Genomic DNA, 27,953 nt, shown 5'->3' on the forward strand with positions numbered 1-27,953 from the left:
TCCTGCATGAACACTTTCTTGAAGTCCAGCAGCCACATAGGCCAACCTATGTTAGGATATCCCCTTAACATCTTGTTACTATACTTGCAGTAAGTAACATAGCTATGAACTGTTGTCCAGTCATAACACACTTTCAATTGTTTAATCGGTTGAGATATTAAACAATACATCCCAAACATCATTGGTTGCTATAAGTCCTCAGAGAGGCATATTCCCAGTTTGCCTCTTACGTTTTCAAACTGAGTAGCATCCAAAGCCTTTGTAAATATGTCAGCCAGTTGTAGTTCAGTGGCTACATGTTCCAAGGTAATCACTTTGTCTTCCACCAGATCTCTGATGAAGTGATGTCTAATGTCAATATGTTTGGTCCTGCTGTGTTGGATGGGATTCTTGGAAATGTTGATGGCATTGAGATTATCACAGAATAATGTCATGAAATTTTGAGAGACATTGTACTCAGTAAGCATCTGTTTCATCCACACTAGTTGGGAACAACTGCTTCCAGCCGCTATGTATTCAGCCTCTACAGTGGACAGAGATACACAGTTCTGCTTCTTGCTGAACCATGATATGAGATTGTTTCCCAAGAAGAAACATCCTCCTGATGTGCTTTTTCTATCATCAGCACTCCCAGCCCAATCAGCATCACAATACCCAGATAGGATAGGCTCAGATCCATGAGAGTACAACATACCATAGTCACAAGTCCCATTGACATACTTGAGAATCCTCTTGACTTGATTCAAGTGGCTCACTTTGGGTTCTGCCTGGTATCTAGCACATACTCCAACTGCATAGGAAATATCAGGTCTACTTGCAGTTAGATATAGTAGACTACCTATCATGCTTCTATACAAGCATTGATCAACACTGGGACCTCCATCATCTTTGGTTAACTTTAAATGCGTAGGTGCAGGAGATCTTTTGTGCCTAGCATTATCCATACCAAACTTCTTAACTATGTTTTTGGCATATTTGCTCTGGGAGAGAAACATAGAATCCACCATTTGGTTAACTTGCATTCCAAGAAAATAAGTTAGTTCCCCAACTAGACTCATTTCAAACTCAGATTGCATCTAGTGAACAAAATGTTTCACCATTTGCTCTGACATTCCACCAAAGACAATGTCATCCACAAAAATTTGGGCAATCATGATTTTGCCATCTGTGTCCTTCACAAACAAGGTCTTATCTATCCCACCCTTTCTGTACCCATGAGAGGTCAGAAATTCAGTCAACCTTTCATACCAAGCTCTAGGTGCTTGCTTTAACCCATACAAGGCTTTCCTCAACTTGTACACATGTTTAGGTTGGTTGGGATCACAGAACCCTTTAGGTTGTTCCACATAGACTTCTTCATTTAAGTAGCCATTCAAAAACGCACTCTTCATCCATTTGGAACAATTTGAACTTCAGAATGCAGGCCACACCTAACAGCAATCTGATTGACTCAAGTCTAGCAACAGGTGCAAACGTTTCATCAAAATCAACCCCTTCAACTTGAGTATATACTTGAGCCACTAGTCTTGCTTTATTCCTAGTGATTACTCCTTTCTCATCAGACTTGTTCTTGTAAATCCACTTGGTACCAATGATGTTAGTCCCTTCAGTTCGTGGAACTAGCTCTCATACTTCATTCCTTTTAAACTGCTCCAGTTCATCTTGCATGGCATTGATCCAATATTCATCAGTGAGGGCTTCTTTCACATTTTTTGGTTCAACCTTGGATACAAAACAGGAGTTTGAGCTAATTTCCCTTGACCTGGTAGTCACACCACTATTGGGATCCCCTATGATAAGATCCTTATGGTGGTCTTTCTGAATTCTGATAGATGGCATTTTGGTGGGTGCATCTACCTCACATTCAGGAGGAGTCTCCAGTAATTCTTCAGACTTGACTGATATGTCTGTTGAAGTATCAAGGTATGTTCCAACATCCTCTATGACATCGATTCCCTCCTCTTTATCATCCACAATAACATTTATGGATTCCATCAGGACATTGGTCCTGTAGTTGAACACTCTGTAAGCTCTGTTGTTAGTTGAGTATCCTAGGAATACACCTTCATCACTTTTGGGATCCATTTTTCTTCTCTGTTCACGATCTGTGAGAATGTAACATTTACTTCCAAAGATATGAAAGTACTTCACAGTGGGCTTTCTGCCTTTCCATATTTCATACAGAGTGGAGGAGGTTCCTTTTCTCAAGGTAACTCTATTGTGAACATAGCAAGCTGTATTCATCGCTTCGGCCCAAAAGTGCATAGGTAGCTTCTTTGCATGAATCATCGCCCTGGCAGATTCTTGAATAGTTATATTTTTCCTTTCAACTATCCCATTTTGCTGAGGAGTTATAGGAGAGGAAAACTCATGACTTATCCCTTCAGACGAGCAAAACTCATCAAACCTGGAATTCTTAAACTCCGTCCCATGGTCACTCCTAATTCGGACAACACAACTGTCCTTTTCCCTTTGAAGTCTGATGCATAGTTCTTTGAAGACATCAAATGCATCTGACTTTTCTCTGATGAAGCTTATCCAAGTGTATCTGGAATGGTCATCAACAACCACATAGGCATACTTATTTCCACCCAAACTCTCAACCTGCATAGGTCCCATTAAGTCCATGTGCAGAAGTTCTAGAGTTTTGGAGGTTGTAGGATGTCCCAGCTTAGGGTGTGACATCTTGGTTTGCTTGCCGACCTGGCATTCCCCACAGACTCTTCCTTCATCAATAAGCAGCTTTGGGATTCCTCTGACTGCTTCCTTGGATATGATCTTCTTCATTCCCCGTAAGTGGAGATATCCAAGGCGTCTGTGCCACAGCTTCACCTCCTGTTCTTCCTTGGCTGAGGAACAGATTGTGGAGAAGTTTGAGACTTTAGGTTCCCACAGATAACAGTTATCTTTGGATCTAGATCCTCTCATAACTTCCTGGTTGTCTCCATTTGTCACAACACATAGCTCCTTAGTAAACTGAACATAAAACCCTTGATCACACAGCTGACTTATGCTGATGAGGTTTGTCGTTAGTCCTTTTACTAACAGCACATTATTCAGTTCTGGAACTCCAGAGCAGTCCAGCTTACCCACACCTTTTATTTTTCCTTTAGCACCATCACCAAAGGTCACATAGCTGGTAGAGTGAGGTTGTATATCCACCAATAAATTCTCCATACCAGTCATATGTCTTGAGCAACCACTGTCAAAGTACCAGTCTTCTCTGGTAGATGCCCTTAGAGCTGTGTAAGCTAACCTAGCATACCATTGTCGCTTCTTGATGGGGACATTGTGCCTATATGTCTTAAGCTTAGGTCTGACATGAGGGGCTTGGTTAGGGTAACCATGAAGCCTGTAGCAGAGGGCTTTTATATGGTCAAGCCTACCACAGTGGTGACATCTCCATTTCTGGAATTTCCTCTTCTGATGATTATTTATCCTGGTTCCCTGATGTTGAGACATTGGGTGTGACCTCCGCTTGAATTTCTGAACTTTAGCCTTTGAGCGTTTGAGTTCAGCTGAGGATTTTTTTACAAAGCCTAAACCAGACTTGGTTCCAGACTTCTGTCCCACCTTTAGGATCTCTTCCAAGGTGTCAGTTCCTTTATTCAACATTCTGATGGATTTAGTCATATGATCCAGCTTGGAGGTCAGCAAGGTTATCTCACCATTTAGACCCTCTATAACTGTCAGATGCTTATGTTTCTCATCTTCCAGCTCCTTGATGAGCTTCTTCTGCTTTTCTCCTTGTACACGCATTTCTGCACTGGTGACACATAGCTTCTTATATGCTGCAGCAAGTTCATCAAAGGCCAGTTCATCTGCACTTGAGTCATCATCAGTGGCACAAACACTCGTTAGTGCAGTGACATGTTTAGCAGATTCTCCTTCAGAGTCACTATCAGAATCTCCCTCAGACCATGTAACAGCTAGCCCCTTCTTTTGCATCTTGAGGTAAGTAGGGCATTCAGCTCTAATGTGTCCATAACCTTCATATCCATGACATTGGATTCCCTTGCCTTGGTTGAACTTTTCTTCAGAAGTTGATCTTTTCCTTATGTCAGACGGGATGTTCTTGACATTTGGTCTACCTCTTTGATCAATCTTCTTCACGAACTTGTTGAACTGCCTCCCAAGCATGGCTATGGCTTCTGATATGCTTTCATCACCTTTAGTATATCCAGCTTCTGACTCCTCTTCAGTATTCGATACAAAAGCTATGCTTTTGTTCTTCTTTTCAACATTCTCACACAAGCCCATTTCAAAGGTTTGGAGAGAACCAATGAGCTCATCCACCTTCATCTTGCAGATCTCCTGAGCCTCTTCTATAGCAGTGACCTTCATTGCAAATCTCTTAGGTAAAGACCTGAGAATCTTTCTTACAAGTTTCTCTTCAGCCATTTTCTCACCTAAGCCACCAGAGGTGTTGGAAATTTCAAGAATATTCATGTGAAAGTCATGAATAGTCTCATCCTCTTTCATCCTCAGATTTTCAAACTTGGTGGTCAGCATCTGAAGTTTAGACATCTTCACCTTGGAGGTACCTTCATGAGTTACCTTGAGGGTATCCCACACTTCCTTGGCCAGCTCACAGTGGTGCACCAGTCTGAAGATGTTCTTACTTATTCCATTGAACAATGCATTCAAGGCCTTAGAATTTCCAACGGCTAATGCCTATTGCTCCTTGTCCCACTCTTCTTCAGGGATTTGCATACTGACTCCATCGTTACCTGTCCTCGTTGGATGTTCCCATCCTTTGTTGACAGCTCTCCAGACTTTGCTATCTAGAGACCTTAAGAAGGCTATCATACGAGGCTTCCAGTCATCATAGTTAGAACCATCCAACATGGGTGGTCTATTTGAGTGTCCTACATCCTTGTCCATGGTACTAGAAAGTAACTTCCCTATATCTCACCCAGAAATTAATAGGCAGGGTGCCTGCTCTGATGCCAATTGAAATTCTAGAAAACAGACTTCCGATGTCACAAGGGTTGTTATGACATCCAATTCTGCGCAGGCAAGAATTATGCAGAACTTAAAATGTAAGTGCAGTAAATAACACAAGTAATTGTTTACCCAGTTCGGTCCAACATGACCTACGTCTGGGGGCTACCAAGCCAGGGAGGAAATCCACTATTAATAGTATTAATTCAGACCTTAAACCAACTGTTTAACCCTATCACTTAATACCTACCTAATGCAATTTCAATCTTACACTAAGATCAGAGTTCCTACTCACTCCCCCTCAATCACCTCAGTGATTACTACCTTTAATCAGTATTAAAGACAATTATAAAGTCACACTTCAAACAACTCTTGATTGTGCTTAACAGCTTTAATCAAGATATACAGCACTCACGCTTAAAAGCTTATAATGACACAACACTTACAACTCAATGAACACCCTATACCAATGCAATCATCTACGTGATAATAGCTTGGCTTACAAGATACGTTTAATACAAGACACACAAACATACAACAGTGAAGTATGATGGACACACTAAATCTTCACGCCTAAAATCCCTAAGTTCTGAAAGAAGGATTGCCATCCTTTTATATTGCAACACTTGGGCCTTGTACTTGTATTTCCTGAATTTAAGGTCAAGCGAGTTAACCTAAATTCCACAACTAGGTTACTAACAAATAGGCTATTTGTTAGGTTCATTAATTGTAGCTTAGTTGTTGGTTTCCTGAATTTTAGCTCAGCTGTTGACTTCCTGAAGAATAGCCTGAGAAAAATGCTGAAACAGAAAAACTAAACAACCTACAATATAGCATACGATGTCAGGAATGAATGTCACAACATTCAGTTTAACGTCCAAATCATAGACCATATGCTAAGTCTGTTTTTCCTGAAAACAGACTGTACAAAATTGTTGTACTGTACAGAACCAATCTGTCCATACTTCAGTATCAACGTACATTAATAAATGTCAAAATATCCAATTTGACATTCACACATAGAGCCTTACATCAGGTTTGTTATCCTCTTGATAAGCAGACTGAGCTGCATACTGAAATGTAGCAGAAAACCAATCTGCCTATTGTTCAGTATATGCTGTCAATGATGAATGTCATAACATCCAGTTTGACATTCAGACAGTAGGCCTTATGCCAGGTCTGTTATTTCCTTGATAACCAGACTGAAAATAAATACTAAGTTCTAACAGAACACCAACTGTTCTATTCCTCAGTATCTGCTGACAGGGATGAATGTTATAACATCCAGTTTGACATTCAATAAATCCTGTATTAGCTAATCCTGCAGTATACTACTCAGGATGTCATGACATCAGCCAAGACATCAGAGTACAACTAGATATTCTAACATACAATGCAGTCAAACAAACATCTCCACAGCATGTCATGACATCAGTCAAGACATTAGAATCCAGCTAGTGTTTTACCATACAATGCATCCAATTAAACATCTACAAAACAACTGAAACTAAATGCCTTAATGCATCAGGTACTGAATGTGATATAGAGTTGTAACACAATAGATTAGGGCATCTGAACTTCAGAAGCTTATGGCATTTGAGTTCTAAGAAGTTGGTACATGGAATTCTTAAGACTGTGAAGCCAAAAAGGTCACATGAGATATACATGAAATGAACCTAGATTGCCATTTGCATCAGAAATGTCTCTGATCGTGACTTTATGAGTCGATTGGGGTACTGACTGCAAGTGCACAGTCTTATCGCGTAGTTTTAAAAGATATCGATCCCACAGGGACTTATGAATCGATATACCATTTTCTAAGGTTACTTCGTAAAGCTAAGGCGGATAATACTTTGATGATTTGGGGGGAAAATAAAACTAAAATAAGATCTAGATTAAATATCAATTAAGCGGATATCGGTATGTAGTTCGTCGTAATTAGGGAATCAAATCTTCGTTGGTTTCTTGGTTTTAAAATAAATCTTTTCAGTAGGCACTATTGATTAAAAGTCTTATCTCAACCTCTCGCTCTGTTGAATAGACTATGACTTTATGTTAACGTAGCTGTCACTTATTAGTTAAGTCCAAAATCACTTTTTGAAAACAACAGAATCTATAGAAACTCTTTTCATTAAAATAATAACCGTTTAAACACCCTCGTCTCAAACTCTCGCTCTATTGACTTAGATTATATAATTAAACTTAAATGCTTAACTCTCGTCCTCACATTTAACCTTTAAAAATACTTTTTGAAAAAGATTAGAATTTAATTAACTCTAAAAATTGCTTTCGCCCTGATTTAGAATTAATGTCCAATTTACACTGTCCAGTTAAAAACTCAAACCGTCGTTCTATTGATTTTAACTTCTTTATGTCTTTTACTCTCGTACAAAAACCTTGGTATTAACTCTGTAAATTGAGATCATAAAAAGAGTGACTTTATTTTTAAATACAATTATACCAACTTAGTTTTGATTCCTTCATTCTGCTTACTTTACATACCGATATCTAAATTAATTAGCCGGACATGCTAAGCAGGTCTAAACATAAACAATTATCATGCTTAAATAAAACCATATCAGGCAAACAATTAAATAAACAGTAATGTAGAGCATATATAAATTAAAGCAACAAATTAAAGAACCTGAATAATTAATAGGAATCTTGAACACTCCACCACAGACCAGTTGGATTTGTTCTTGCACTCTTCAGTCGGACAAGAAAATAAAAGGCAAAGGAATAAAAATACTATGATCTAACGTAAGGTTAGATCCAGTAAAAGATACACAATAATTTCCGGTGTAGAAACTATTGTGTGAAAAATTAATTAAGTGCTCTGAAAATTGACTGGAAAAGAAAAGGAAATAAAAATTGCTAATAATAGAAAGCTGTAGAAAATTAATGTTGTAAATGCTTGCACGGCGGAAAAAAAAAGTGAGACCGAGCAAGCTGCAGGGTTGGATCCAAGCAATTATTTATATTAATCCATTTTGTAACCGTTTCCAAAAGTGCCTTCCATAAGTAACTTGCACACTTCAACGAGTCAAGCGGAGGAATAGGCTTCAACGTGCCTCTGTTGCGCGTTAAAAGCCAAAAATATAGGAGTGGGGTGTGACGTTCGTCACACCATGTGTTACGCTCGTAACACAAAGTAGCAGGGCGTGACGCTCGTCACACCTTGTGTGGCGGTCGTCACAGCTTCAACGCTCCTGGCTTGTAATTGTGGGCTGGGCTTTAGTGGAATTTGCTTTCATCCTCTTTTTCACCCCCCTTTTCTTCCTTTTTCACTTATGCTTCAAATAAGTTACCTGAGACAAATAGAAGGAAAATACCAAGTAATATCGAATAAAATGAAATAAATCGAAACAAATAATAATATAATTTAATTTAATCGAGTCCAAAAATGTGATATTATTTCATGTTATCAAACTCCCCCATACTTAGATCTTTGCTTGTCCTCAAGCAAGATACAATATAGAAATCGTTTTAAAAATTTGGCCAGATGAAATTTCAAAACACACATCAATTCGTACTAGGTTGCATGTAAATCTCGTTTAGAAATATCCTGAGCTTAATCTTAACATCAACAACTACCGTTACAACCTCAGATAACCCCACCTTATGCAAACCAGATCGAGTCACGCTATTATAGCTATCCTAGTTCTTTTACTCTTATTTCACCCATCTTCATTCTAGCGAAATCACATTAAGCCCTTTATCTTTTCACGCACATAGTGGAGTAACCGGTTAGTGATTCTGATCCCCTTTTTAGCTTGAAGTTCTGGTACATTAGTTGGATAACTTCGTTACTTGGTCTATTGCAAATTGCGGGGGATCGGACCGTAGTCCGCCCTACCAAGTTCAGCACCAGATACCTGTTGAACCAACTCATAATGGATCTTTCGTACTATGCTTTTGTATGATCTGCAACCTTTAGATTAAATGATCTGGTAAGGATCACCTAACTTAATTAGTGCATTTCCTGATATATATATATATATATATATATATATTTTTGTTATTTTGGGAATCATTCACTTATATTCATCGGCTCTCCACGTAGTTTGCTATTAAGATGGTGCTGACTTCTTGTATAAACTACTCGGGGTTACTATAAAGCTAAAAGTTCAAGGTATAATAGGTACTTTTCTGATCTAACATGTTGAGGTTTGTTTAGAGCGTTGGTATGGTAATAATTTTGTCTTGATTTCACTCAAGTTTGATAAAATAAGCAACCTTTATATTTACTGAGTGTGTTGAATTTTTGTTATGGCTCAAGAAAATTGAGGGGAATAGATAATAAGAATTTTTCACACTAGGGACTTGACTTAAAATAAATATATATTATAATAATTTATTTATTTTATAATAATAAGAAAGGGAAATAACAATGAAAGGGAAAATAACATACTTGAAAAGGGAAGGTTGAAAGAGCAAGGTTTTCCCCCCCACACCTAAACGAAACATTGTCCCCAATGTTTTTAGAAAAAAAAAAAAAAGCGAAAGGCAAGGAAAAATTAAATAAAAATAAACAAGCTTAATTTTGCCGACGTCCTCTTGTTCTTGGCCCCGGTGATCGTTGACGAACATCCAAGTCATCAAACCTGCTGAGCAAATCGATGAACCGCTGATCGGTTATTGCATTCCTCGCTTCCTGTTGTTGTTGCATCTGGCGCATCAGTTGCATCACTTCGAGATTTTGCGCTTGCATACCGTCAATAGCATCCATGATGTCATCATTAGTGGCTGGCCTTCTTCGTCGACGACGTCGTGAGGATGGACCAGTTGCATTATCGGAAGGGTTGAGCGGGATTGATTGTTGCTCAGGACCTTGATCACCTTGATCCATTTCTTCAAACTCGTCTGGAGGCGGGTTTGCGTGTGTAGGCTCGGTAGCTTCGGGAGCATTCAGATCGTAGATGAAGCGGTTGGGGTTGGTGACATCTGTGAGGGCAATGTTGGGCAAAATAACGCTAGGGACTTCTTGGTTGTTTACCATAAGATAATACCTTCCGCCTATCCTATTTTTGATTAGGCGGCTGGACCGACAATAGCTTATATCCATAAATAGGGGTGGCAGAGATTGTAAATTTTGGAGTCGGTCCCCTAGATTTAAACCAAGTGCTATTGTGGTTATCAAACCTCCAATCATAAAAGGTTGACGGCCTCTAGCACATAGGGTGCGGATATGATGGAATAAGAAAGAAGCAGCGTTTACCTTTGTATCCATTTCAAAGACGCAGTGGAGGAAGAATAATTCCTTGGCGTTGACTTTGCTGTTGTTCGGTCTTCCAAAAACTGTGTTTTGCAGGATGCGGATAAAATAGCGGATGGTTGGGTTATGTATATGTGAAGCAAGTAGTACATCCCAGTTGTTGGTTTCCACACCTGATATTTTTCTAAAGAGGTCAAAGGCGTTTATGTGCCATTGGGAGTTCGGAGGGATTCTAGGGTGGACTTGGCCTTCTACAGGGAAGTGTAGCATGACACTCAATTGGTTCTAGGATAATGAGTATTCGGTGTTGAACATGCGGAAGGTGGCGGTACCGGTTAAGTATTCGTCTTCACCGGTTGAAGTGGTGTATGAGTATGAACTTAAAAATTCTAAGGTGAGGGATGGGTAGGTAGGTTGATTGTGTGTGCAAAGAAAGGTTAAATCAGCAAGCTGAAGCATCCATTGTACACCTTGAAGTAATCCTAATTCTTGTAAACAATTTAAATCAGGATACCTGGTAGAAACAATACCTCTTTGTTGAAACCGCTCGAATTGCTCCCTTTGATAATTATCATCTTCGGATCGGAAGATGATATTTCCGAATTGTTGGTTTTCCGTCATACTGATAAGTTGGTTGAAAGAAGTAAAAGGAATGAAAATGAAAAATATTTTATAGAATGGTTTGTGGTGTATGAAGAAAGGTATGGTGGGTATTTATAGGAAAAGTTTTGGAAGTTGGAAGGGGAGTGGGTGGGAGAAAAATAAATGTGGGTAAATGTGAGTTAATGGATGAATGAATGGGGAAGGTAAAAAGTGGGGTGGTGTAACGGTCGTGTCCCCAACGGTTACTAACGTTCACCTAGTCTGAAGGTGTCACGCTCGTGACAGGGATGTTCCGGGCGTCACAGGCACTTGGTGTGACGACCGTGATGGCTTGTGTGACGCTCGTCACACAGTCAGCTTGTAACGGTCATCTGCGTGGGTTCTTCATACTCTGTTATTATTATATTTTATTTTTGTTATTTTGTTTTGCTTATGTTTATTTTATTTTACTATTGCTATATTTTAGAAATACCATGTATTTTACTACTCGTCACAGTGCAAATATATTCTTCTCTAATGGGCTATATAAGCAGCATATAGTAGAGAGCATTATTGATAATTGTAGATATTGCATAGATTAAAATAAAATAAAATAAACCAATAATGCAATAGCTTCATAAAATAATCATAATGTAACATTGGAAGGAAAAAGCAAACATGCGAAGAAAAAAAACAATACTAAGATTAAAAGTGATGTGAAACAAAACTATAAATAACCTAAACTAAAATTAATTAACTAAAAACTTCTAGCCACTTGTAGGATCTTTGGCCGGAGGAGCAAGGGAGTTAACACGGTTTAGCAACTCGTGGAATTGATTTGTCATACTGCTCATGTATCCCAGAAATTCTTGTCCCATGTTAGCTAACTCTTCTCTGATGGCGTCTTGTTCTGACATCAAAGCTTGAATGGTGGTGTTATAATTAGCTCCGGGCATATGATGTCTAAGATCGGGTATTGCCGACTCTTCGGTCGGGATAAGTTGAGGAGGAGGGTCAATATCATAATAACCAGATGGTGTCTGAGGGTCAGACTCAGCATAAGGAATCTGGTCGTCACAAATCTCATAGTTCTGGATGGATTCAGTAGATCTAGCAGGAGAAGGTATTCCATTCAGATTGTAGAGCCAATTATTTCGGTTATGCACACTAGTCCTCGGACTAGGCAAGGTGAATAGGCAAAGAACTTGGTTGTTGACTATTAATTCAAACTCTTCAGGCCCTAGGTTTCCTATAAACATAGTGTTGAAGAGGAAGGGTATACTCATAGGCGCAATACCACAAAAAGGGCTTAAGTCAAGCATGGGTTGGCGTAATCTGATGGCATTACCAATCATGGTTATTAATCCGCCTATTTGAATTGGTGCTCGTTCATCTTGAATAAGGCGGTCAAAATTCGCCAACATAAAAGTGGCACCGTTCACTTGACGGTTATGGGAAGCACAAAATATGATGAAGAGTTCATCATGTGAAACTGTGGTACTGTTTGACTTCTTCCCAAAAAGGGTGTGGGCCAGGATCTTATGGAAATAACGGAAGGTCGGGTTATGAATGTTTCCAGAGAGAAACTCATGTTCCTCGGGATCGTCATTTCCAGTCAAACATCCCCAAAAATGTTCAAGTTCTCTATATTCAAAAAGGTCTTCTTGGCTTACTGTGAATGTATCAAAAGATGTAGGGAACCCTAAAAGGTTAGTAAAGTCTTGAATGTTAAATTGATACTCCATGTTGAACATTCTGAACTGAATGAAACCTCTGCTTATTCCTTTTCCATGACTGGGTAGATATGTTGGAGAATTGCCATCCAAGGCGCAGCGGAATTTTAAAATTTCTCCATTTAGTGATCCTTACGAATGGGCATGATCAGTGATAGAATCGTTACCTCTTGTGGCGATTCAAACCTTTGGTGCAGATCTCTGATAATGATCAAAACCTTTGGTACAGATCCACGGGGCGATCACGAATGTTGAACGATGACAACGTCTCTACTCAGTCCACACGAACGGATTCCTTCAATCGCAGTGCTAGCTGTTATGAATGAAGGCTTTGAGTGAGAGAGAGATACGAAATTCCAACTCTTCAGTTGTGTTGTATTCCCATACAAAGCTTCTGCACAAGAGCTCTATTTATAGAACCACTTGTGTGGGCTTCAAGCCAAAAAGTCCACTTAAGTGCATTTTGGCCTATATCTCATAATATGCCAAAATCACTTAAGTATTTGGTACCTTACCATATTTCGTATTCTGCTTAAGTACACCGTACCTTACGATGTTCCTTAATTATTCTATCTCTCTTCAATCCGTCCTTTGTGTGTGACCCTATAGGTTTTTGCGGCGTTGGCAATTATATTAAATCACGCATTTAACATAATAAACAGTGAGCGGTATCTAGCAACACATCACTGCTACCCAAGTCACGAAAAATATCATGTGATCTGACAAAACCTCCTGTGATAATAATTATGTGTATCATTACCCCTTTGCCCTTATGTCTATATTGAACACAAGGTATAGACCGTGTCACCCTTGTCCAGTTCAATATTGGGCCCATAGACATTTATCCTGTTACGCAGGATTGGCAAATTCCATCTAGGACACTCATGTCCCTCAGCATGCTTCGTGGAGTACTCATCAACTGTATTTATGGTCATCCAGTTACGGATGACGTTGGATCAGTAATAAGGCACTCAACTCTACATCTAGGATCCATAGTGGTTTCAGGTCGAAGAGTGGTATACACTATTATCACCATGAGAATAACTTATGACACTTTGCATAACTTTCTATATAGTATTCTCATAGCGGGTCAATCCGGTATAAATATTACTCCTAATATTCATACCTATGTTTAAGACTTGATAACTCTTTATCTATGATCCATGAGATGTGATCATCAGTCTACAAACATAATAGTCTTAATGCTTTAATGTTATCCCACTTCACATTAAAGCTCGACTACGGATACTTTAAGAACAGTGCCCTTATGTTTAATGTGTTCTCATGATTAAGTCACACTTAATACATTAAACGGACTATCTATTCTAGGGACTTTATTAATCAACCATAATAAAGAAAATGCCTTTTATTATTAATAAATAATTCAATACAAGTACCAAAAATATTGGCCTCTAGGGCTTACACCAACAATCTCCCACTAGCACTAGAGCCAATCAGACATACCCCGTATGTCCATTGATCTAGTATGGACATCATGCTTCTACTGCGTAAGAGGCTTTGTTAGTGGGTCAGCTATATTGCCTAGTGTAGGTACTTTACATATTTTCACACAACGCCTAAGTATGTGTTTGGATCGTTGGTGAGATCTAGGCTCCTTAGCTTGTGTGATAACACCATTGTTATCATAATAGAGACCAATGGGATCCACAATGCTATGGACTATGCCAAGTTTATTGATCCAAACAACTTCCTTTGCTGCACTTAAGGCAACAATATACTTGGCCTCAGTTGTAGAATCAGCAACTGCATCTTGCGTTGAACTTTTCAACCTCACAGTGCCACCATTTACGCAAAACACATAACCAGATTGGAATCATTCATATTAAAGTGTCTCAGCACTTTGTCTATGTACTCTGACTTAGGCCAAGCATTTCATGATCTATCTCTATAGATTCTGATAGGCTGCTTCACCCAGATCCTTCATAGAAAAGCATTTCCCCAACCAAGACTTTACTTGTTGCAGGGTAGGGATATCGATTCCAATGAGTGATATGTCATCTACATATAATATCAGGAATACGATCATGCTCCCACTAACCTTCTTGTAGACACAAGTCTCATCTTCGTTCTTGATGAATCCATACATTTTTACTGTTTCATCAAAACGAAGATTCCATGGGTAGGTGACAGGCTCATCTTGATCCATGAGTAATACATCACCTTGATCAGATATCCATATATCTCAGGTAGGTGACGTATCCTGCCTGACCTATGTTGGTCTTGTTCTACTTGAGCAGGTTGCTTTTACACAACTACTTGTGTTTCCTGCTCTAATTCCTCCATAGGTGTATCGATGCTTTGTGATTCTTGAATTTCTTCAAGCTCTACTTTCCTCTCACTGGTTCCTTTGGAATTAAAATCCTTTTCTAGGAAAACTCCAGTTCGAGCGACAAACACTTTGCCCTCTGGAGGATTGTAGAAGTAATATCCTCTTGTTTCTTTAGGATACCCCCATAAACAAGCATTGGTCAGATTTGGGCTCAAGCTTAGTTGAAATTTGTCGTTTCACATAAACTTCGCAACCCCAAATCTTCATGTAAGACATATGTGGTCTCTTACCACTCCATATCTCATATGGTGTCTTTTCAACCTTTTGGATGGAACACGGTTAAGTGTGTAAGTTGATGTCAATGGTGTATGTCCTCAAAAGGAGTTTGGAAGATTGGTGTGACTCATCATGGATCGGACCATGTCCAACAGGGTTCGATTTCTTCTCTCAGATACACCCTTCCATTGGGATGTTTCAGGAGGAGTAAGTTGGGATAGGATCCCACACTCTTTCAGATGGTCATCAAACTCTAGGATTAAATACTCATCACTTCGATCTGATCGAAGAGTTTTAATATTCTTACCTAGTTGGTTTTGACTCGTTAGGTTTCATCCTTTTGTATTAATGTTATTAATAGGCATTTCAAGATCAAGGACATATAGTCCATTGTTCATTTGTGCAGTAGCATAGAATATATCATTCAAATAAATTGAGCAACAATTGTTCTTTATTATAAATGAAAAACCAAACTTGTCCAAACAAGCAATGGAAATAATATTCCTGCTAATTGCAGGTACATAATAACAGTTATCTAACTAAATTATTAAACCACTAGGTAAAGTCACTACAAAAGTTCCTACGGCTAAAGCAGCAACCTTTGCTCCATAGCCAACTCGTAGGTCGACTTCACCTTTTGCCAAATCTCTACTCCTTTTTAGTTCCTGCACATTTGTACAAATGTGAGAACCGCATCCAGTATCTAATACTCATGATATAGAAGTAGATAAATTAATAACAAAAAATACCTGAAGTTGAAGTCTCTACTCCATTCTTCTTATCTTCCAGGTACTTTGGGCAGTTCCTCTTCCAGTGTCCGGTCTTACCGCAATGGAAGCAGGTGCCTTCTTTTGCTATGCCTCCACTAGGCTTCAAAGCAGCAGTGGGTCTGGGATTGGCAACTTCCTTGCCCTTCCCCTTATCACTATGCTTAGTGGGCCTTTTGTTCTGTCTCTTTCCATTTCCGATCATCAGAATGGACTTCCCTTTTGACTTCAGATTCTGCTCGGCAGTTCTTAACATGGCGAGCAGTTCAGGAAGAGATTTGTCCATATCAATCATATTGAAATTTAGGACAAATTGACTGAAACTATCTGGCAACGATTGCAAGATCAAGTCAGTTGCAAGTTCCTTTTCGAGGGGAAAACCCAATCTCTCAAGGTTTTCCACATACCCAATCATCTTGAGTACATGGGGACCTACAGGGGCTCCCTCAGCTAACTTGCTTTGAAAAAGGGCTTTTGAAACTTCAAACCTCTCATGCCTTGCTTGCTCTTGATAGAGCAACTTCAGGTGTTCGATCATATCGAACGCTGACATGTTCTCATGTTGCTTTTGCAATTCTGAGTTCATGGTAGCTAGCATGAAACAAGCAGTTTCATTGGCATCATCGACATGCTTCTTATAAGCATCTCTTTCTGCCTTGGGTGCAGAACTAGGAGGTTCCTCTTCAGGAACAGGTGTCTCCAAGACATACAGCTTTTTATCATGTTTGAGAACTATCCTCAGGTTTCGGTGCCAATCCAGAAAATTTGTCCCAGACAATTTTTCCTTATCAAGGATTGATCGCAGGATGTTGTTAGAGGTGTTTGTTGTCATGGTAATCTACATAAGGATTAATGAAAATATAAGTATCATTGACATATTCAATTAGGCCTTTAATTAAACATGCTCCCACTATTTTATTCAAAACAGATGACCCTCATCATTTGATTCGGAAAATCCCGTTGGAAGATTTTCTAGTGGGTCGAGATCCATATTTCACTTCGTTCTAAGTCCGCGTAGGCGGATTACACAAAACTAGGTTATTTAGGTAGGAACTCCTTCCAATTGTATCTCATACAACTCTCGAAAATTTCAGTTGGGTGAATAACTCCTTATTCCAATCCATCATATGGATCATTCCCAACTCTTGCTTCTAAACATATATATAATCTTATTATAATTTGTTTAGTTAAGTTTGACCCATTGTTTTAACAGTTGAATATTACAATTATCCCATCGCACCTTACTAATATATAGATCATGCACCTCGCGTAGGCGAAACCTACATTATCCATTACTAGTCTTGATGAGTGTTAAAACTTGGAAAGCATAAACTTAATATTTAATTTTGAGGGAATTGCAATTTTCTGATCTCACCGGCTTGTTTATCATATAAACCGTCTCTCACATGCATCAACATACATACAAACAAAATGAAACAGTTATGGCCCCTAGCGCAATTGTTCTCCCAAGCCAATGAGAGAACCTAAGCTAACCTACAACGATCTAAGCTTCTCCAAGCAAGATCTCCAAGGTTGTCCTCCTTTGGCACTGACTTCTTTGCTTTCTTCATATCATTACATTACATGAAAGAAACTCGTTTTACATACGAGGGAGTGAGATGAGAAAAGAAGTTACATTTGGGAGATTAAGAGAGAGGCACGACACGTAGGTCGTATTTTAAAAACCCAAAACAAAACAAAGGAAAACTAGGGCCATAACCGATCACCACAAGACAATAATAAACACTTTATTATTATTATAATTAATTCCTTTAATTAATTAAAATCAAATTAAATTTCGATGACCGATTATCACATTTTAATGAACAATTCATTTAAAATCGATGTCGCTTTTCGTATCAACACTTGACATTTTTAAAGCACTGAGTTAGCCGAATGGGCGAAAATTTCCTTGCGTTAACCGGTTAACCATATGCGTTAACCGGTTAACACTGTTTTGAAATCTGAAAAAATTGTTTTCTGCCTTGCGTTAACCGGTTAACCAAATGCGTTAACCGGTTAACACTGTTTGAAAATGTCTTGGAAAACTGTTTTCCGCCTTGCGTTAACCGGTTAACCAAATGCGTTAACCGGTTAACACTGTTTGAAAATCACAAAAAATTATTTCGCATTCCGTTAACCGGTTAACCATACGCGTTAACCGGTTAACACTGTTCCAAAAAATGTTTAGGAAGCACAACTCTTGTGCGTTCAAACCCCAATCGCATAACTCTCTGACAACACAACCCTTGTGCCGTCACTAACCCTAATGCACCAATTTCAGACCGTCAAACACGTCTCGATTGTTAATTCAGTATGATTGATCAACACGTCATTGCTTCACCATACTAATGTCGGATCAAGAAGCAAACGACCATTGATCGCTCAAAGGAAAACAATCATCGAGGTTTTGAATGAACGAAACAAGAACATTATATCGTATATAATGTATTTTGCATCAGGGTTACATATATCACATATATGTAACTTAATCGATCTCAATTTAACCTTTGATTCATTCTGTTTTAATCATATTATTACAGAACAAAAACAGCTATCAGATTCATGGTTTCGTAAGTGGCTCTGATACCACTGTTGGAGAATTGCCATCCAAGGCGCAGCGGAATTTTAAAATTTCTCCATTTAGTGATCCTTACGAATGGGCATGATCAGTGATAGAATCGTTACCTCTTGCGGCGATTCAAACCTTTGGTGCAGATCTCTGATAATGATCAAAACCTTTGATACAGATCCACGGGGCGATCACGAACTTGAACGATGACAACGTCTCTACTCAGTCCACACGAACGGATTCCTTCAATCGCAGTGCTAGCTGTTATGAATGAAGGCTTTGAGTGAGAGAGAGATACGAAATTCCAACTCTTCAGTTGTGTTGTATTCCCATACAAAGCTTCTGCACAAGAGCTCTATTTATAGAACCACTTGTGTGGGCTTCAAGCCAAAAAGCCCACTTAAGTGCATTTTGGCCTATATCTCATAATATGCCAAAATCACTTAAGTATTTGGTACCTTACCATATTTCGTATTCTGCTTAAGTACACCGTACCTTACGATGTTCCTTAATTATTCTATCTCTCATCAATCCGTCCTTTGTGTGTGACCCTATAGGTTTTCGCGGCGTTGGCAATTATATTAAATCACGCATTTAACATAATAAACAGTGAGCGGTATCTAGCAACACATCACTGCTACCCAAGTCACGAAAAATGTCATGTGATCTGACAAAACCTCTTGTGATAATAATTATGTGTATCATTACCCCTTTGCCCTTATGTCTATATTGAACACAAGGTATAGACCGTGTCACCCTTGTCCAGTTCAATATTGGGCCCATAGACATTTATCCTGTTACGCAGGATTGGCAAATTCCATCTAGGACACTCATGTCCCTCAGCATGCTTCGTGGAGTACTCATCAACTGTCTTTATGGTCATCCAGTTACGGATGACGTTGGATCAGTAATAAGGCACTCAACTCTACATCTAGGATCCATAGTGGTTTCAGGTCGAAGAGTGGTATACACTATTATCACCATGAGAATAACTTATGACACTTTGCATAACTTTCTATATAGTATTCTCATAGCGGGTCAATCCGGTATAAATATTACTCCTAATATTCATACCTATGTTTAAGACTTGATAACTCTTTATCCATGATCCATGAGATGTGATCATCAGTCTACAAACATAATAGTCTTAATGCTTTAATGTTATCCCACTTCACATTAAAGCTCGACTACGGATACTTTAAGAACAGTGCCCTTATGTTTAATGTGTTCTCATGATTAAGTCACACTTAATACATTAAACGGACTATCTATTCTAGGGGCTTTATTAATCAACCATAATAAAGAAAATGCCTTTTATTATTAATAAATAATTCGATACAAGTACCAAAAATATTAGCCTCTAGGACTTACACCAACAAGATAGACCAGGGAGCTAAGGAATTCTAGCGTTAGTCTCCGGTAAGTGACGAATTGTCTTCGGATAGGAGTGGTTTCCCACCCTATTTGACTCAGCAAATACATGACACTCTCTCTTAGTCCAAGGGCGGTCATTGCCCAATCATCAGCATACAAACTAGGTAGCATCTCTCTCTCTGCTAGTTCCTCAAACCTTTGTTTCTGAGTTTTCCCTCTGAATTTGATACCCATACGATCAATTTGTCCCATCAGGTTAGTGTTAGCTAGAGAAAAGAAAAACAAGAGTTTTAGTCAGGATTTGGCCAAATGCCGAAAGAAGAGAAGAAGAATTTTTTTATAAATTAAAATAAATGAAGAATGAATACTAAATAAAATTTTAAAAGAATAATCAAAGAAGAAATAAAAATAAAAATATTTGTGGGTTGTCTCCCATGAAGCGCTTTGTTTAATGTCGCAAGCTCGACATAAAAACCATCAAATATAATCTATAAATTCTGGAGGCATTACGTCTAAGTGCAGGACTTGCGAATCTTCATTGTTCTCTGCATAATGATAATGTTTTAGACGCTGCCCGTTTACGATAAATGGTTCCATAGATTTGCCTTTAATTTCCACAGCTCCACTAGGGAAAGCATTGGTAACTTGGAAAGGGCCTGACCATCTATATCGTAGTTTTCCCGGGAATAACTTAAGCCAAGAGTTGAACAAAAGGACTATATCGCCTTGTTTGAAGATTTTTCTAGATATACGTTTGTCATGCCATTTTTTCGTTCTTTCTTTGTAGATTCTGGCATTTTCGTAGGCGTCTTGTCGAAGCTCCTCTAATTCGTTTATGTCAAGAATTCGCTTTTCACCAGCGGCCTTATAGTTTAAATTTAGATTTTTAATAGCCCAGTAGGCCTTATGTTCTAATTCTACCGGGAGGTGGCAAGATTTTCCATAAATAAGCTTAAATGGGGTTGTCCCTATGGGAGTTTTGTAAGCGGTTCGATATGCCCATAAAGCTTCGGGTAGTTTCGATGACCAGTCTTTCCTTGAGGTGGCGACTGTTTTTTCCAATATTTGTTTGATTTCTCTGTTAGACACTTCCACTTGTCCACTGGTTTGAGGATGGTAAGGTGTCGCTACTCTATGTCTTACACCGTACTTAAACAATAGTTTTTCGAGTATCTTAGATATGAAATACGATCCACCATCACTGACTACTATTCTTGGGACACCAAATCTTGGGAAAATTATATTCTTAAAGAGTTTAGTTACTACTCGTGTGTCGTTTGTTGGGGAAGCTATAGCTTCAATCCATTTTGATACGTAGTCAACCGCTACGAGTATGTACTTGTTACCTAAAGAAGGTGGAAAAGGTCCCATGAAATCTATTCCCCACACGTCGAAAATCTCTACTTCCAAAATGCCCTTTTGTGGCATCTCGTCACGTCTAGATATGTTTCATGTGCGTTGACATCTATCACATTTCTTGATAGTCGCATGAACATCCTTCCATATGTTTGGCCAATAAAGACCAGCTTGTAGGATTTTAGAACAGGTCTTGGATGTACTTGCGTGTCCACCATAAGGAGCGAAGTGACAGTGTTGGATTATATTTTCTATCTCTTCTTCAGGTATACACCGACGGAAAATACCATCGGGGCCTCTTTTGAAAAGTAAAGGGTCATCCCAGTAATAATGTTTTATGTCATGGAAGCATCGTTTCTTTTGTTGGTAAGATAAATTAGGTGGAACTATTCCGGCAGCTAAATAATTGACGAAGTCTGCGTACCATGGTGTAACGCATACAGCCAAGGTGGTCTCTACCTGTTCATCAACTTTATTTTCTTCCAAATTAGCTATAAGTTTATCGTACGAGAAGTTATCATTGATCGATGTTCTTTCCGGTTCCAGGTTTTCAAGTCTAGAGAGGTGATCTGCTACTACATTTTCAGTTCCTTTTTTATCTTTGATTTTCAAATCAAATTCTTGTAGCAACAAGATCCACCTTAGGAGTCTAGGTTTAGCATCCTTTTTTGTTAAGAGGTACTTAATGGCGGCGTGGTCAGTGTAAACGATTGTTTTACCTCCGACCAAGTAAAAACGAAATTTATCTAGCGCAAACACTACTGCTAGAAGTTCTTTCTCGGTCGTGGCGTAATTCATCTGTGCTTCATCTAGAGTTCTACTTGCATAATATATGACGTGAAGCTTTTTATCTTTTCGTTGTCCTAAGACAGCACCTACGGCGTAATCGCTTGCGTCACATATTATTTCAAATGGTTCATTCCAATCTGGAGCCTGCATTATGGGCGCGGAGATCAATGCTTGTTTAAGCGTTTGAAAGGCTTCTAAACATTTATTGTCGAAGATGAATTCAGCATCTTTCATCAATAATCCGGTTAAATGTTTAGTTATTTTAGAGAAGTCTTTAATGAATCGTCGGTAAAAACCGGCATGTCCTAAGAAGCTTCGTACTTCTCTCACAGTTTTCGGAGGTTGAAGGTTTTCGATTACTTCTATTTTGGCTTTGTCTACTTTGATTCCTCTATTTGATATGATGTGTCCTAAAACAATTCCTTCTTGTACCATAAAGTGACATTTTTCCCAATTAAGTACTAGGTTTACTTTTACACATCGCTCTAGAACTCTTTCTAGGTTTTCAAGACATTCTTCGAAACTTTGCCCGCATACGGAAAAGTCATCCATAAAGACTTCCATGATATTTTCGAGAAAATCGGCGAATATTGCCATCATGCACCTTTGGAAGGTTGCGGGAGCATTGCACAAGCCGAACGGCATTCGTCGATAAGCGAAGGTACCAAAAGGACATGTGAATGTTGTCTTTTCTTGGTCATCAGGATGGATTGGTATTTGAAAGAAGCCTGAGTAACCGTCTAAATAGCAGAAATGAGAATGCTTTGCTAATTGTTCTAACATCTGGTCTATGAATGGTAAAGGGAAATGATCTTTTCGGGTTGCTTTGTTTAGTTTCCTATAGTCAATGCACATTCTCCATCCCGATTCGATTCGTTTGGTTATAGTTTCTCCTTTTTCATTTTCAATAACTGTTATACCTCCTTTCTTTGGTACTACGTGTACAGGACTAACCCATTTGCTATCAGATATAGGATATATGATACCTGCCTCTAATAACTTTGTTACTTCCTTTTTCACTACCTCACTCAGGATTGGGTTTAGTCTCCTCTGATGTTCCCTAAAAGTTTTACAGTCTTCTTCTAGCATGATGCGGTGCATACAAATAGAAGGACTTATCCCTTTAAGATCGGTGATGTTGTATCCTAGTGCGGTTGGATATTTTCTTAAGATATGTAGGAGTTTTTCGGTTTCGAGTCTTCCTAGGTCTGCATTAACTATCACTGGTCGTTCAAGTTCTAAGTCTAGGAATTCATATCTCAGATTTTTGGGAAGTGTTTTCAGGTCGAGCGTTGGTTTCTTAAGGCATTGCGTAGGATCCGGTGTTATTGCTAAACATTGATTCAGTTCGTCTTCTACACGATAGTCAGACAATTTGTCATTTTCTATTTCTGTTTCTTTTATGCATTCATCGATGATATCCATGAAGTAACATGTGTCATCTATTGCAGGTGCTTTCAAAAATTGGGAAAGAATGAACTAAATTTTCTCTTCTCCTACTTCGAAAGTGAGTCGTCCTCGTTTTACGTCTATGATCGCACCAGCGGTTGCTAAGAATGGTCTTCCCAATATAATGGGTGTAACTTCATCTTCTCTTATGTCCATAATTATAAAATCAGTTGGAATGTAGAATTGACCTATGCGCACGGGAACGTTTTCAAGAATTCCTACAGGATATCTAACGGAACGATCTGCTAATTGCAGAGACATTTTAGTTGGTCTTAATTCTCCCATTTCCAGTTTCTTGCATATGGATAAAGGCATAACACTGATATCTGCTCCTAAATCGCATAAGGCTTTGTCTATGACAAATTTTCCTATATGACAGGGTATAGAGAAACTACCAGGATCTTTAAGTTTAGGAGGCATATTCTGGATTATAGCGCTGCATTCAGCAGCGAGTGTAACGGTTTCGCTATCTTCAAGTTTCCTTTTATTAGAAAGAATTTCTTTTAAGAATTTAGCATATGAGGGTATCTGTGTAATAGCTTCTGTAAACGGAATTGTGACGTTTAATTGTTTCAGTAGGTCAACAAATTTTTTAAATTGGCCTACATCTTTGGTTTTAATAAGCCTTTGAGGATAAGGGATAGGTGGTTTATAAGGTGGTGGAGGTACATAAGGTTCTTTCTTTTCTACGGTTTCCTTATTACTCTCATCCTTTTCCTTAGGTTTATTTTCTTCCTCAATTAACTTTTTAGAGTTTTGGTTTTCAATCCTTGGATCTACTGGTCCTTCTACCTCTGTTCCACTTCTTAATATGATTGCATGAGCGTGGCTTTTTGGGTTAGGTTGGGGCTGTCCAGGAAATGTACCAGTTGGGGCAGCAGTAGGCGCTTGTTGTTGAGCTACTTGTGAGATTTGTGTTTCTAGCATTTTGTTATGGGTAGCCAGGGCATTTACTTTACTTGCTAGTTGTTTAATTTGTTCGCTCGTGTGTACATTCTGGTTTAAGAAATCTTTATTGGTTTGCTGTTGAGAAGCTATGAAGTTCTCCATCATGATTTCCAAGTTGGATTTCCTAGGAACATTATTGTTAGGTGTAGATGGGGTCGACTTTTGATATCCAGGAGGTATAACTGGGGCTTGATTGGGAGCTTGTCCTGGTGCGTATAAAGCATTATTGCTCTTATATGAAAAATTAGGATGGTTCTTCCAGTTTGAGTTATAGGTATGCGAGTAGGGATTTCCTTGAGCATAATTCACTTGCTCTGCTTGGATTCCTGTTAAGAGTTGACAATCTGCAGGAGTGTGACCTTGGATTCCACAGACTTCGCAATTTTGAGTTGCGGCAACCACGGTGGCTGGAGGTGATACATTTAAACTTTCAATTTTCTGGGCCAGAGCATCCACTTTTGCATTAACATGATCAAGGCTACTTATCTCGTACATGCCACTTTTCGTTTGAGGTTTTTCTACCATTGTTCGGTCGTGTCGCATCCTGCGAAAATCAACCGGCGAGCCTAAAAAGAAAGCACACACAGAGCCGCCACTGCGCGTTATTTATCCCAAAATAGGGAAAGGAAACGCTCAGAGAAACCTGGAAAGAACATGGTCTCGCGACCAAAGAGACAGGGTAAGGGAGTCGGTTACGCGAGGGGAAGGTATTAGCACCCCTCACGTCCTAGGTACTCCTAGGGATCCACGTCCTAGAATAAAGAAAAGGTTGCTAAACATCACACACACACACGGGGAACGCAGGTGGGGTTAAGAGGAACGAGCTCGATAAGGTATCGCACCTTATGCCTACATATCTTGTCTGGAACAAGAATCAGAGCCACTGTAGTTCGGCTTACGCACGCCAAACAACACAAAACAACACGAACATGCAAGGGTGGCAAACATGGAGCCCGACAACCACTGGATGGAATTACGTCGGCATCCGAACCAAAACACACTCAAAAGGGCAAACATGGATCCCGACAGCCAATCCTGGACTTACGTCGGCATCCGAGCCAAACACACATAATCAGATAACAAGTAAACGCACGCAAAAAAGAAAAAGGTTGCCCGGAGTGGTCTCGCACGACCACCTGCCTACATACCTCGTCTGGCACGAGGATCAGGGCGATGTAGTTCCCCTGAAAGGGACTAAATTGCTAACCAGAAACCGGGGAAAGACACGCGACTAGGGAGCTGAGACTCGAGCCTAATGTTGTCATGCATCGTTAACCCTAAGTTCAGTTTTCTATCCTACTTGCATAAGCAAACTAACCTAACCAGGAAAGAAGCTAGCACACAAGCATACAATCATATATCATCAAATGAGAACAGGTATCTCAAACAAGCATGTCAATCAGATATCCACATAACACGCACTATAGCCAAACAAGGGGCTCAATCAATGGGGTTTGACCGCCGAAGCGAGTCGTCTGTACATGCTGGTTTTGCTCTTAACCTTGCCATTACGAGGCTAAGGTGAAGCAGATGAAAGGATGAAGTGAGGATCAGACCTCACAGCTCTTATCCCTAACCAGGGAGAGCTGACAAATGAGCATGGGTCCAGAATAGGGGAACCCTTCTATACTCGATGACTCAAACACAATGTGCACTGCACAGGATCTTGGGCTTTTGATCTCAATGCTACAACCATGTAATGGGAGCAAGGAGAAGACTCAACTGAATAGTGGGGGGTAGGCTGCATACCCCTACCTTCCACCAATTGCCTTCTTTAAAGGACTTTCACCTGCTTGGGCTTAAAAATAAACAACCACAATCATTGCCTCTTAAGGAGGACTTCAGACATTTATTTGCCCGGCCCGGTAACAGCCGGGTCTCCAGACTACATGAAGTCGAGAGGACTTACCTCAATGCAAGTTGCTTAAGCAACGCAAAGCAAAAGTTCGCAAGGAACTGAGCAACTAAAGTACCTGGAAACAGTCAAACACAATTAGTACTCAGACAGACAAAACCAAACAGCAAGTTCAATCAGACAAACTATACAAGCTATGCACAAACAAAGCAAGCCAAGGCTCAAGCCTATGCTTCACAACCTACAAAACACAATTATGTTAGTGTACAAACATCAACAACATCAATCAAAATTGATTTGGACCATTATCCATGTGCATTGCTTTTTAATCCTGAAAAATCAAGCAAACATTAGCAACTAGACCACTAGGCCAAGCCTAGGGCCCAAAGGCAAGAAAAAAATCTCAAACAGCAAGGTATCTTCAAACCAAATTCAAATTAACATCAAACAAGAGCAAACATCATTGGTCTCATGTTTATATCATCCATTATGTTCAATTCATGCACAAAACAATCCCTATTGGTTCATATGAAGCATCAAACATACAAACAGAAGTATTGCATTCAAATCCACATCAAAACACATCCAAAAATTCTCAAATTAATTACACCTAAACAGGGGTCAATCAAGGTCTACCATGTCAAATTTGAGCTCAATTGGGCAAATGGAACCATGTCAATAAAAATCAACAAAAACAGACACAATTGCATGCTCCAATTCACAACATCAATGCATACATCCACATCAAAAATTCATATCTCATTGAAAACAAAAAAGAAATGGATGAGACCAAAACAGGGAGGTCCTAACATGTGTCTAGTTCATGCATATCAAATTTCATGGCCATACAATACAACATGAGCATTTCTCAATCATTCTACCAACCTAGGTCACATGGACTTGCAAATTCAATCACCAGAAATGAAAAATCATGATCAATTAGAAAAGGCAGTGAAAAATTCTACAAAAATTCACCAAGCATCCTAACATGTCAACAATTCACCATGCAAAATTTCAATCAATTTCAACAAGTATAAGCCAATCAAAAAAATCCAGCAAGTTGACATAATGAGGTGTGACACAAATTGTCACACCTAAGTTCCAGAATTTGCTGCTCATTGACCAGGTATCAAAAATGCATGAAATTTACATAGAAATGAGCATCAATCAGTCAAGAATCATCACAAAAATTTTCAAGAATTTATTTTACATCATGTGCATTTCCCAATTAAAATGGTGCAAGGTGTCGAAAATGGATACATGTGAAACAAGCCTAGGTCAAATAATATTATTACCAAGCACAACTTTGACCAATAGGTCAAAAAAATTCTACACTCATCAACAAAGTCATAGAAAAAATTTCCATATTTTTCTGAATTTTTTTACTATTTTTTATGAATTTTTAAAGTCATTATCAATTTTTAAGAATTTAATTAAATTAATAAAAAAGGACAATGGCATTTTTGTAAATCTTTTGAGCGGGGGCGGTAAACACCGCGTTTGAAAATTTGAACACATTTTCAGATCAAAACACCTTCCAGCTTCGTCTTCCTCACGAAATTTTCCAGAAAATTGAAAAATCAAAGAACATCAAACGTCAAAAGAAATGGACATGCATATAGTCATTGAACTCGTCTTCTCAAGCACATTCCAAATATCCATTCAATTCATCCTAAAAGTTCCTAAAACTCAAGAATCGAACGAATTAGGGTTTATGTTCATACTTTCAATTCACGATTTCTCACACTACAGGTCACTATTTCTAAAACCACAAGCAGCATCAGAACCTACATTTCATGCTCT

General features: G+C 39.0%; 1 pseudogene; it reads right to left on the minus strand.

The window, feature by feature from the left end:
* The window catches only part of LOC127096511 (uncharacterized), a 98,437-nt pseudogene that overhangs the window by 38,397 nt on the left and 32,087 nt on the right, over positions 1-27,953 (minus strand).

This window comes from Lathyrus oleraceus, chromosome 6 (assembly GCF_024323335.1).
Source record: "Lathyrus oleraceus cultivar Zhongwan6 chromosome 6, CAAS_Psat_ZW6_1.0, whole genome shotgun sequence".
Taxonomy (NCBI): Eukaryota; Viridiplantae; Streptophyta; class Magnoliopsida; order Fabales; family Fabaceae; genus Lathyrus; species Lathyrus oleraceus.